At 51.2% G+C, this 13,938-nt stretch overlaps 1 pseudogene; it reads right to left on the reverse strand.

Annotated features, from left to right (window-relative positions):
- Window positions 1–10,025, reverse strand: part of LOC146190215 (uncharacterized) — a 66,046-nt pseudogene extending 56,021 nt beyond the window's left edge.
- Between the last annotated feature and the right edge of the window lie 3,913 nt (window positions 10,026–13,938).

The following is a 13,938-nucleotide window of genomic DNA, read 5'->3' on the forward strand; positions in this document are numbered from 1 at the left end:
AGAACAAAAGAGGGCGATATCGTCCGCGTAAGCTAAGATCTTAACTTCACATTGAGCCAGAGAGAAACCACGGATGGCTGCACTGTTAATTACACTGAGACAGAGGGGTTCCAGATATAAGCCAAACAACAGTGGAGACAGTGGACATCCTTGACGAACAGATGATTCCAGTGGTATTGGTTTCGTTAGCTCCTGATTAACAATTAGTCTTGTATACGAGTTCATATAGCACAGCCTTATGCCTTTGAGCAAAACGTCACCAATGTTTGCATTCTCCAAGACCGCGAACAAGAAATTGTGCCGAACTTTATCAAACGCCTTCGCCAGATCAATTTGAATCAGAGCTACTTGGCCTGTCTCATCTGATACTGTCTCGATTACTGAACGTGCAATATGGATGTGTGTTTGAATACTGCGCCCTCTGATACCACATACCTGATGCGAACCTATCAAGTCCATGATAACCAGCTGCAAACGAGAACAAAGGACCTTGGCAAAAATTTTGTAATCAAAATTACAGAGGGAAATTGGACGATATCCTTCAACAGTTTTCAACCGATTAGTATCTTTGCTTTTGGGTATTAATATTGTGTGGCCTGAATAGAAAGTGGGAGGCAGGGAACCCACATCATAAGATGCTTGGAATACTTCCATCAAAACAGGCGTTAGGCAAGGCGAAAATGTTTTATAAAATTCGCTAGTAATACCATCTGGGCCAGGAGATTTCTGGTTCTGAAGGTCTGAAATGGCTGATTTAATTTCTTCCAAAGTGATGGGTCCCTCTACTACAGCACACTTCTCATCGTCTAGTCGAGGAAAGTTCTCAAGTAAGGAATTATAATCGAAACCCTGATTTGGATCTTTACAACTGCCGAACAGCTTTCGATAATAATCATAGAAAGCAGCAAGAATACTAGGAGCATCACTATATGTGCAACCACCATACTGAATTTCCAATATTTCCTTCGTAAGAGCATTCTCTCTTTCATCACTGAGGGCCCGACGTGAAGGTTGCTCGTCAAGAAACCTTCGAGTCCTAGATCTTATTAGGGCCCCCTTGTATCTTTCCGTCGCAATTTGTGGAAGCTCTGCCTTTACGTTATTAATTTCTTCAACATAGGCACCCGGGCTAACCCTCTCTAGCTCATGTAGCTCAGTTAGAGTGCGCCCAAGCTCACGAAGGTGGTGTCTCATTAGGAACGCGATTCTTGCAGAGGCTTCAATTGCTAAGTTTTTGGTTTCCTGTTTGAACAAGTCCCATTTTTGAAAAACTGACAGATCATGGCGTGACCATATGTCTTTCAAACAAGTAGGTACAGCACGCTTAAAGATTTCATCTGAGAGCAGACAGTTATTCATTTTCCACAGTTCCCACCGAGGGTGAAGTATCTGCCGACTGTACCTCCCTACCTGAAGAGACACCATACAATGGTCACTGAAGAAGATGGGCCGCACCCAGTAACCAAACAAATTTGCTAACATGTCTGCAGAAACATAAATTCTGTCAAGGCGGGCATTAGAGGAGAACTGAAAATGAGTGAAATGAATACTGTCGCCTTTTTCCTGCCCCACATCCACAAGGTTGTATTCACAAGCCAAATCGTTAAGTAATGCAGCACTAGGGTCATATCTCTTACATAATGCTGATCGGTCCTCATCCCTACAAACACAATTAAAATCTCCCAACAACATAATTTTGCGATCTGTGCACAAAAAATTAACTAATGAAAGAAAAAAATGCCTTCTGTCTCGCTGTTTTACAGGGGCGTAAACACAAATAATTCGCCACTGCACACCTGAGATTGTGAGGTCACAGCATATAAGTCGTCCCTCGCCATCTATGCAATAAGACATGGCTGTCATCTCTAGTGTTTTGGCCAGGAATAGCATACACCCTCCGGACAAGCCTCTAGCGTGGCTAACAATAATGTTATATTCCGGCAAAAACGGCTCAAGAGCAGCTTCCGTCTCTTCATCGGAGGACAACTTTGTTTCCTGAATTGCTGCTACAGACACACTCCATTTCTTTAACAGATGTCTTAACTGCTGCTGTCTCCGACGATTACGCATACCCCTGACGTTAAGGGTAGCGACTTGATATGCTGCGATTCTAGCCATTTTTAGTACTAGTCCTTTTAAACATCATCCCCTGGAATGGGGTGGCCCGCCTGCAAATTGGCGGCCTTTCGGGCAGACATCGCCCTCCTCTTTAAAGTCACCCTTGCTGTGGCCTCTACACAGTGTGCCTTCTGGCCAGCACCATCGATACACACCTCATCATCTGCGGGACGCTTCAAAGGCACTGTGTTGTCCATGTCCTCCTCTGAGACACTCAAGGCTTCGGCCCACGAACCTGATTGGAGCACATCGCTCGCTGCCACACTGACAGCCGACAGAGAACCGGACGCACCAGAGATCGGCGCCACAGACGGCTCACTGTTACCCTCCAACGACGAAGGAGAATCAATGACGAAGGAGGATAGGCGAGCATCCACTGGCAGTATCTTCTCCATTGATTCCATAGGAGGCATATCCAGACGTCCTTCAATGACAGGCGGTTCTTGGCCAGCAAGCGCAGCACTCTGAGTGGCACTCACAGGCGGGCCTGGGTCCGGCGGTTTTGGCTCTGGAGACGCTGGTTCTTGATGGCCAGTCACTGCAGATACTTCTGAGTTGGTGTGAAGTGCAGAAGGCTTCTGGTCCCCATCAATTTGAGGTTCACGACCTAACTCACCAGTTACATCAACAACCTCTGACACATCCATGATATGTTCGGACGCCACGTCATCTTCTCGTGACCACTGGCCTTGACGCAGTCTATCGGCATAACTTAATACACAGTTCTCCACAGTATGGCCAAAGCGCCGGCACTGGGTGCATCGTGGCGTTCGGCACTGACGCCGTACATGACCTACCCGGTTGCATCGAAGACACAGTGGAGGTCTCCCTGAGATAAGCACTAATGCCTGCACCCCATAAACATTAAGAGTGTGAGGAATTGTACTTGCTGACACTCCGTCCTTGAGCGTGAGGGAGATTTCACGGTTCGCCGTTTCCATGTGCTCCATCCCAGGGCACCGCCACTTTTCACGTTCCACAGATTGAATCGTTCCATAAGGCTCGAAAGCTTCCACAATCCTCCGGTGCTCCATATAGCGTGGAAGCCAAAGGAGCTTAACCTTGACATTCTTAGTATCCGGGTCGAACACCATGCACCGAAGTCCTTTCACAGGGAACTCTGCTTTGTTAATTAGCTTCTGCTTTGAAGAACTACTCTCGCAGGTAACCATCCACACGTGGCTCATTTGGTATTGACCAATGCACAAAATTTCCCGGAGGTCCAAAATCTGTGCAAGTGCGTCTCGAAAGTCAGGTGCTCGGTACGGGTGACCCTTAAGGTCGGCATGCAGGAAAACGGTATTAAGGACAACATTACCGGTGGGCAGGCGTGGAAGGACAACTTTGTACGTTTCGGTAGTGTCCTGAGGAGTCGAAAGACCTCGGCCAACGGCCGATGCGCTGTTTCCAGCAAGCAACATTTTCGGGCTCAGCCGCCCAGAACCCGCCGAGAACTGGGCTTTCATGAAACATTTTTGCATTTTATGTCAGGACCCGCATTTATAAGGTTGACACTTCGTGTTTCCCAGTCTACAGGCCATTGCTACCGCTCTAACAATTGCAACTTCTTGATCATTTTAGCTTGCTGTCTGCTCTCACGACTTGCAACTAATGTTCTGGGTGCCTGTGCGCGCTATTTTGTGGACTGGTATCATTTTAACATGTGGAGTTTGACATCGCTGGCAAATTTACCAACGCCGGCTCTTGGGTGGTGCTCTGCTACCGTGGGCGTAAATTTCGCTGAACACGGAGCTTTAGTAGAAGCCTTAAAGGGAAAAAGTGCGACCAAGCTTCAATATCGGCAAGCGCCGCAGCGATGACCCTAATTTCGTGTAACTAAACCTTATTTGTAAGTAAACATTGCGGGACGCGTTGCGATGACCGAGGGCTCGGCTGCTTGATATGCAGAGTAAGAAGGAGCGCAAAGGCTTTAGAAACACGCCAAATATTATGTATTACAAGTGCTGTATGTTGTTGCTTTTTCTCTCATGGGCCCATCGCTCGGTAAACTACTCTCTTCCTGGTTTTAGTTTTTCTTTCTGCTGTTTATACTGGACCGTGGTGCAGGCTACGCTCGCCTGCGATCGAGCCCGGATTGAACATTTTGACAGTAATCATTGTGTTAGAGTGCCCTTAAGATCAGCAGTGAAGTTGGTTATGCATGATAGCCCACATTATTCAATTCCAGCTTAAGTTGTGCGTTAATCGCCAGTGTGTCATGAGATCGAGGCGCGGCGGTCGTTGTCTCTCTCGAAACGAACTATTGAAACATGGAAACTCTAGAAAAAAGATACCGCCTTTGTTTTCCTACAAATGCGCAACGACTTCGCAGCAAAAAGCGCTTGCTTGAACCATATTTTTCATATGCCCCCGATGGTCGATTGAAAGTACGCTCTTGCCGTGTTGGCCCCTGAGGGATGCTACTCCGGCTGACGCCGCAGGCCGCACCGGCTATACTGGGGCACTGGGACCAGTGCGGCCCCAGCGCACATACAGTGCTTCTCCCAGTGCATCGCGGATGCCAGCGACTCACCCAGCGTCAAAAGGCTAATCCCAGCGTTTTTCTTCCATCGCACCAGTGCAGCCAGTGTCTTCCCGTTACTGCTCCAGTGAATATCGCAGACCTCCAGCGTGCCCAGCAGATCCAGTGCAAAACCAGCGCGAAAATCTTACTGGTTTCGCACTGGAGACGCTGGTTTTTGCAATAGGGGGGGCAGTGAGTGGAGTCTTCATTTCAAGACCCCAGTGGCCTGGGCTGCCGCTCTTGCCTGAGTTACCAGCCTACGCTGGTCTCTAGATCATATCATTGCATAGTGGCCTTCCAGTGCGCCTCCGAATGGTGCATGTTTATGTGTGCAGGTTTGGGGCCTGTGCACCCCCATGTGATGTGGTAGGCGGTGGGTTGGTCGTTGCAAGAAGTGCATATGTCTGTGTAGTGTTCTGGGAACATTATGTTGTATTGATGTATGTTGGGGTGAGCGTTGGTTTGGAGCTGTCTCCATTCCCGCATTTCTTGTGCATTTAGACCCTTGTGTGGATGGGGATAAATCCTACGCTGTTTTCGTAGGTACTTAAGTCGCGCGCCGTAATTCGTTGGGACAGGAATGTTGGTTGTGAGATCGGGATTTGTGGCCGCTTGGTTTGTGTCACCTCGAGCTAGCCTATCTGCGACCTCATTACCTTCCAGTCCGCAGTGCCCCGGAACCCAAGTGATCTGATGTTTGAGCTGTGAGTTTGTAGCCAATGGGTTAGTTGTGAAGCGAGCTAAATTTGTAGGTATTCTGCCTGCAAGAAGGAGCCGACACGCCGCTTGTGAGTCGGTGATTACGTGAAGCTCTCGATTGGTCGCGTCTCTGTAGGTAATGGCCAGCACGATCGCCGCCACTTCCGCTTCTGTGATAGTACAGTTCGGGATGGACATGCTGGAGACTTCTGTGTATGAAGAGCCCACCACCACGGCTGCTACTGCGTTCGATGTATGCTCGTATAGAGCGGCATCCACATAGAGAGTTCTCGGACTGCGTTCCACTGCACGCTTAAGATAATTCACTCGGGCGTGTCTTCTGCCTTCGTTGTGGACTGGAGACATGTTCTTTGGGAGCGGGGACGCATATAGTCATGCCCGGTATGGAACAGGAATGTTAGTCGTTGACTGTATAGCTTGTACGTCCGAAGGATAGCCAACGCGCTCGAGAATGAGCCGGCCGGTCTCAATTAGCAGAAGGCATTCCCTTTTGGAGAGGAGGACAGCCTCTTGAATTTCTTCAAATGCGTTGTGCAGTCCAAGAGCTTCCAGCTTCCAATTTGACGTTGGAAGTTTATGGTGGCAGGCCTAACGCGTTCCTGTAAGCTGCACGTATCATTGCGTTTACTTTGTTGAGATCTCTTCCGAGCAGGGTGAGGTAGGATAGTCCATAGGAGAGGAGACTGATGACCAGCGTTTGCACCAGACGGATCGTGTCTTCTTCCCGCATGCCTTTTCTGTTTCTAGCCACCCGGCGGATCATTTTAGAGATCTGCTGTGTTGTATTCTTGAGGAGGTGGAGCACGTTGTCTACGTTTCTATCGATTTGGAGCCAGAGACCCAGGATTCGTATGAGTGGCACTTCCCGGATTGGGACCCCATGCAGGAGGATGCTAAGATTGCCTGGTGATGTATAGTGGAACCCACGTATGCGGATGACTTCAGATTTATCTGGGGAGCATTGGAGCCCGCATCGAAAGGCCTCTGTTTCCACGCAGGTTGTGGCTGCTTGAAGTGTTTCTTCTTTCTGGCCTAGAGAGCTGTTGTTTGTCTAGATCGTAATGTCATCAGCATACAGGGCGTATCCAATGTTCGGAACCTGTTGCAGAGCCCTTGCGATTCTAATCATGGCGATGTTGAATAGGAGCGGTGAGATGACCGATCCCTGTGGCGTGCCCTTGTTTGGCATGTCTTGAAGATCCGATCTCATGTCACCCATTCCTATCGTTGCCGTTCGGTTGGACAAAAAATTCTTCACGTATCGGAAGGTGCGTTCGCCGCAGTTTAGGTTACTGAGCTCGGATAGGATTGCCTCGTGAGACTCGTTATCAAACGCGCCTTTTAGATCTAGCGCCATAATGAGGTGCTAGCCTCCTCTCGGAATGTTAGAAAGTACCTCCTCCTTGAGGAGAAGAAAAGCGCCTTGAGTGGACAGGCCCGATCTGAAGCCGATCATGGAGGGATGAAAGAGGCCGTTATCTTCTATGTAGTGTTGAAGTCTCGTCTGGATGACTCGCTCGTAGAGCTTGCCCAGGCACGAGGTGAGTGATATGGGTCGTAGCGTTTCGACCGCCGGCTTCTTGCCCGGTTTCGGAATTATGATTATCTCCGAGCGCTTCCACTCAGAGGTAATTTCATTCTTGTCCCACAGCGAGTCGTTCAGATTCTTTGTGAGGTCGCTGATATGTGCCTTGCTGAAATTGCGGATCATGGCGTTGCTGATCTTGTCCGTTCCCGCCGCCGTGTTGCGGGTGCATGATTGAACTGCAGCATACACCTCGGCTTCAGAAATGGGAGCATCGAGTGCCGGATTTTCCTCGCCCTGGTAGGTCAAAGAGAAAAGCGGAGCTGGGCTGGTGCCGATATATTTGTCCTTAAAGGGCCACTGTCCAGAGAAGGCCCTTTTAAGCAAAGGAGCCCAGTGTTTCGATCAGGTACCGGAGATAGTCTGTGCAAAATGCTGCAGTGACAGGCGCGCCGCAAAGCATCGAAAATACAATTCAAAGCTCTCTCATGCTCTGCTTTGGGAAGCCAGCTTCCCCGTTTCCTGCGCTGGCCCGACGGGCCCCAGTAACGACGTACGTACCGCGAACGACGTCCATTGGGCCGTCTCGCTGACTGACGGGAGAAGGATGGGTGTCTCTCGCTCGCTGCGCGCTTTTCCCTCGCCACGGCCAGACTGAATCCAGCGGCGCGCGTTCCCTCGGCCGTTTTTTTTTTCGCGCTCGCGGAGTGCCACGCCCCACCTCCCGCCAAACGCCGAGGAGGAAGGGGAATTTGTCTTGCGGAGGCTAGACGACCTCGGGCAGGAGAGTGAAACGGAGTGAACGGACGGAGAGAAGCATGACAGAATCGGGTGATTGCGGTGGCTGTAACTGCGTTATTAGTTACTCTTTTCAAAAAAATTTTGCGGCCTTGCATTCTAGGGGCGAAGTCTCACAGTCACCGGGGAAAAAAATATTTTCGACCGGAGGGTGGACAGTGGGCCTTTAAGAGCCTGAAGAAGCGTGGCGTCGTCCCCTGGAAAAAGGTGAGCAATACGCTTCAGGGTCCGTGTAGATGCGGATTTTGATTTAGAGGGATCAATGAGGTTCCGCAGGATTGTCCAAGTATGGGACGTTCCCAGCGTTCCTCTCAATGACTCGCAAAGCTGTTGCCAATTTAGTTGTGCTAGGTTGGTGGCGTATGCCTGGGTTTCCTCCGTGAGCTGCGCAATCCGCAGACGGAGAAGTCTATTTAGGCGCTGTCTCTTCCATCGCCTTACAAGGCGGCTGCGCTTCTGCCATAGCTTGAGAAGATGGCGATCTACCTTTTGGGCTTTCAGTGTGCGTTGTATTATTTCGGTGGCTTGCTTGTGTGCTTGTCTGACGTCTTCGCTCCAGTCCTGTATGGACTGGATTGCACCTGATGGCACGTATGCATTGTGGAATTTGGGCCAATCGGTGATGTGGGCAGCGCCCAGATTCCTCCGGAATTTGGTAGATGATATGGATGCGCTTAGTATGCAGTGGTCACTTCCCAGGGTTTCTTCTAGGTTCGTCCATGTAGCCTCAGCAGCGTTCTTGATCAGGGGGAGGTCCGGGCAGGAGTCACGGGAGACGCTGTTGCCTTTCCTTGTCGAATATAGAGGGTCGGTGAGGAGTTCCAAGCCGAGGGCTTCTATTGCTCCCACAACTGTCACTCCTCTGGCTGAGGTTGACTGGTACCCCCAGTCCCGGTGGGGTGCGTTGAAGTCCCCGACCAAGATATGCTGATTTGCTTGCGCCAGGTGGGTGGCTTCGGAAAGGAGGTTGGTGAAGTCGGCCTTTGCGGGTCGTGGCGGCTTGTACTTGTTGATGACGAATGTACTCTTTCGGCCTCGTTTGTTAGGCACTATTTCTATCACTAAATGCTCAACGTCCGGTTCGGATAAGGAGTGCTCGATTACAGTAATGGCGTTTGCGACGAGGATTGCAACCGACAGCATGGGGGGTTGGCGGACCGTGTAGTAGCCGTCTAGCGTCGGTGACCTGTCGGCTCCTACCTCTTGCAAACAGATAATGTAAGGTCTGATGAGGGGGTGCAGAGATATTGTTTCAGCAAACCCTGTTTTAATCGAACCCCTACAGTTCCATTGCCAGATTTCCATGCGTTCGATGTTTGGGCTACGGTGTGGGGTGCCAATGGTCGAGGGACGCGAGGCCACCTGACTGCTAAGGCCCATACTGAGTTCGGGCGCGGATTTTGTCCGAACGTTCGTGCAGAACAGAGCACGACTCATGTTCTGCATGATGATTCGACGGGCGACCGGCGGCAGCACAGGGGCACACTTAATGTTGGAGTCCCGGACGGAGCGAGGGCAAGCAGCCAAAGCATGTGACCCCGCACAACGGGTACAACACGCCTTCGAAGGATCATTCTTGAGCTTGCACTTCTTCAAAGCCTGGCCATACTGCGGATAAAAAGTGCACAGGGGAACGTGCAGGTCCTCACGAACCTCGACAGAAGTCCAACAAATGGTTACACGACGCGCCGCACAGAGGCGGGCAAAAGCGGGTGGGTCAGTTTCAATAACATGAACAAACTGTCCGGAACGCTGTGCAAAAGAGAGCCTGACCTTACAGGAAGAAGGTTCCATATGAAGAGCGTAGTTCTGATGGTTGAGTGCCGCGATGAGCTCCTCTGGCCTTATATCGGGGTCAACCCCAGTCAGTCGTAAGTGCAGATTCCGCTGCTTGGGGATTAGGATGTTCACGGAGTTCCGCGTTGCCTCGATCCGTGAGATTGCGGACTTCAGACGGTCGAGGTCCTCAGGGTCCCTGGAGGTAACCGTCAGGGCGCGATGAGAGGCCCTGAGAGTAACAGCTCCGATTCCCACAGCTTCTGGATCGATGTTCGCCTTGAGCAGAGCCGCCACCTCGCTGCCAACGTTGTCCAAGGGTGCAACAGAAGTTAGGAACATCTGGTGCAGCTGAGGATCCGGGCAGGAGTCTCCAGACTGAGGAGGCCTGAACGGATGAGAGGTCGCAGCAGGAGCTGCAATGGCAACGCCTCCCTGTTGATGAGATTCTGAAACGCCGCTCAACGTGGCAGCATACGTCCGAGGGACCTGGGGTTGCCGCCTCACGTCGCAGAGGTCTGCTGGAGTAGTGGTGTCCTGGGTAGTCCCGCAAGCAAGCCGCATTCGGAGGACACCAAGCTCATGCTCTCGCGCCGCCAAAGAGGTGCGGAGCGTTTCTGAATGGTTCAGCTCAGCGACCGCACACGCAAAGAAGTGCGCAGTGTGTCGGTACAGGGCACACAGAGGCAAAAGGACTGCCCTGGTTCCGGGACCAATCTTGTTATCTTTGTCCAGAATTGCCGCAACAATCTGCTCATGGACCCTCTTGGCGCCCGTGTCTATGCCAAGCTCCAAGCGGTTAGATTGCGGCTACTCCGAGTTCGCAGTTGTCCGCGGCGGAAGGCCCAGGAGCCCCGAAAGCTCGGAGATGTCGGGTTCCAAATGGAGACTGGCGGAGATGGAGGCAGGGTGGAACTCAAGAAGCGCACCAGGAGGTGCAAGGTCTTCAGGGCAGTACGAAGTCTGGTCTGCGGCGGTTTTATGAGCCGACCGACATGAGGACGCGTCGCACAGAGACGATGGGTTGCCTGAAGCAGCTTCGTCGGCCATGGCCAAACAAGCAGCCGGTAGGCCTAACCAGCCAGCAGCCAGAGACCAGAACGGGGAAAAAAGCGATCTGAGGGCACGGCCCGTCAGGAAGGAGGCCACTCGGAGATTCTCCCAGGTCTTACCGGTCTCCTCGGAGTAACATGGGTACCAAGCCACCCGGAAATTAATATAAAAGCGAAGTAGCAAGAGAAGCGAAAAGAACTGCCTGTCAGCAGTTTAGGCGAGTGGTTTGGGCGCCCGTCTCGGCTGCGGGAGGTGGTCAGTTCGAAACCCGCCGCCTGACACCCACCGGTAAAATTGGGTACAAGCGTCCCCCGGCCCGGCGCCCTAAAAGTACTCCGCCAGCAGCAATACACTCAGCGGCACTAACGACGGTCTGGCCTGGCAAGCGGCAGCGCCTTCTTTTGTAGGCCCTAAAGAGTGCTTGCATTTGAACTGTCCCCTCCTGAGGCAGGAGTTGGCGGCGGCCCAAGAAATCCGATAGCGAGCGTGCTGGTCAATGCTAATACACAGACTCTAGAGGGAAAGCTGCCTATTCAGTCAATGCATTGGAGTGTTGAACGCATGTTTGCCGCCATCATCAAACTCTTTATTGGTTGCGAGATGACTTTTGCTTGCTAAATCTGACCGATGAAAAACACAATATGAGCAGGCAAAAACACATAATCAAGCATAAGTTCGTTGCGTTTTCTTGTTATAGACAAGACAAATGTATTCTTAATATTCAGTTTTAGGACGCTTCCATGTGCAGCGCGATGTCAGCGCACATTCAAGATCCCCAGGGGGTCGAAATTACTGCGTAGCCCTCCACTGCGGTTCCTCTTTCTCCCTTTCCACTTTCACTTTCAAGGCAGTCGGCGGCAACCCCTGTGTCGCGAACTGACTGCTATTTTTGTGTACGACAGGCAACTGACTCGGACGGCCAGCTGATACCATTATCCCGCGCACATCGTGGTGGAACTGGACAGCTCGGCGCAGCGAATCGTTCCACTTCGGGACAGCGTGACTGGAAGGACGATCACTGCCAGGCTTCTTGGAGACGGCGCTGCTACCGCTGGACCGCTATAAAACAGTGGTTCACCTGGCTCGCCTTTCGCAGTCGGCGGCAACCCCTGTGTCGCGAACTGACTGCTATTTTTGTGTACGACAGGCAACTGACTCGGACGGCCAGCTGATACCATTATCCCGCGCACATCGTGGTGGAACTGGACAGCTCGGCGCAGCGAATCGTTCCACTTCGGGACAGCGTGACTGGAAGGACGATCACTGCCAGGCTTCTTGGAGACGGCGCTGCTACCGCTGGACCGCTATAAAACAGTGGTTCACCTGGCTCGCCTTTCGCAGTCTGCGGCAACCCCTGTGTCGCGAACTGACTGCTATTTTTGTGTACGACAGGTGAGCATTGATGACAACTCATCACTAGCCATTTGTTTCATTAAGCCGCCGACTGCAATTTGGGCAATGTGTGCAAGTTGTACCTGGTCATAACTTCTGCTTTGCTCGACCTGCTAGTATTGTTCTCGACTGTTCACAATGGCACGTTGTGGGATTTGTAATGAGGCTCTACCTACAGATGGAAAACGAACTGTTTGCTGCGAATGTAGCATTGGGTACCATCTCGGTGAATGTTCAGGTCTTTCTGAGAGTACATTTTCATCCATGGGACCTGGAAAACGTCACGGACCTGGAAAGAAGCCACGATCTCTGGCTGCTGTCAAAATTCTTCTTGTACAAGACATCATTCCGGGTCTTAAATGCAGGGAGAATACGCAGAAAAACCCGAGGTACCCCACCTTCATCTCCTCCGAGATACGCCATCAGTTGACGAAGCTGTGGATTATGTCGTTGCCGATCTGCCATATCTTCCGGATTCAAGGCCCCAAGGAATCTGTCTTCCTCATCGTCTGCGCCCCCTGACGACGGTCTCACGGGTGCTCGAGACAAGCAGTCAGCATCATCATGTCTTCTTCCGGATTTATGTACGATCGTGACTTCGTACGCCTGTAGCCGAAGGCTCCACCTCGCAAGCCGGCACGCCGGATTCTTATGATTGGCTAGCCAGCACAGCGAATAGTGGTCGGTGACCACATGAAACGGGCGGCCGTACAGATAGGGCCGAAACTTGGGTATGGCCCAGATGATGGCGAGGCACTCTTTTTCTGTTGTTGAGTAATTGCCTTCCACCTTGGAAAGAGTTCGGCTTGCGTACTCAATAACCCGCTCAGCTCCACCCTGGAATTCTACGAGCACTGCCCCAAGTCCTTTGTTGTGGCGTCCGTGTGCAGTTCATTGTCTGCATTTTGATCGAAATGACCTCATATAGGTGGTGATAAAAGGAGCTTGCTTTAGTTGCCTGAATGCTAAATCTTGTTCTTCGTTCCACACAAAGTCAACACTTTCTTTCGTAAAGTGAATAAGTGGCGCTGCGATCTGGGCGAAGTTGCGAACGAAACATTTGAAGCGCAGAGACCAAGAAAGCTTCTGACAGTTTTCTTGTCTGACGGCGGCGGGAAGGACGCCACGGCCGCTGTTTTCTCGGGATCTTGTTTTACGCATCTGAGGCTAACTATATGGCCAAGAAACTTCAGATCACCATATACGAATCGAAATTTCTAAGGCTTGAGCGTGAGTCCGGCGTTCCGTATAGCACGAAGACCAGCTTCGAGGCGTACAAGATGGTCAGCGAAGGTGCTTGAAAAGATAACGTCATCCAGATAAACTAGAGACGTCTGCCACTTCAGTCCGGAATGTTGCAGGCGCTGTACATAAGCAAAACGGCATCATCTTGAACTCATAAAGGCCATCCGGTGTTATAAACGCAGTCTTCTCTCGGCCTCGCTCATCCACTTCGATCTGCCACTATCCACTTTCAAAATCGATAGACGAAAAGTAGCGGGCGTGACGGAGCCAGTCGAGGGTGTCGTCTATTCGCGGCAGTGAATATACATCTTTCTTTGTTACCTTGTTTAGTCGCCTGTAGTCCACACTGAACCGAAGCGTCCCGTAATTTTTATTTAACAGCTCAACAGGAGTGGCCCACGGACTGTTTGATAGCTGGATGACGTCGTCATGTAGCATTTCCCACACTTGGTCCTGTATTATTTCTCTTTCCTTCATGGAAACTCGATGCGGCGGTTGGCGAATCGGGTGGGCCACGCCATCGACAATAATTCTGTTTCGCTGACGGGCGTCTGGCGAGCCCTGGATGTCATTGAAAAGCAATCGCGGTAACGATGCAAAAGTTCGAGTAATTCGCGTGTCTGGGACGACTCACGTTTTTCCTCGATGTTCAGTTGCAAAGTTTATTCTTCCTCGTGCGGTTCTGGCGGAATATCCCTCTCAGGCAACACAACAGCCTCACGAGCGTCACTAATCTCTTCTATATGGGTTATAACTGCCCCTTTTGTCACGTGCTGCGGCTCGTTCC

This window comes from Amblyomma maculatum, chromosome 4 (assembly GCF_055883805.1).
Source record: "Amblyomma maculatum isolate TAMU_Amacu chromosome 4, ASM5588380v1, whole genome shotgun sequence".
NCBI lineage: Eukaryota > Metazoa > Arthropoda > Arachnida > Ixodida > Ixodidae > Amblyomma > Amblyomma maculatum.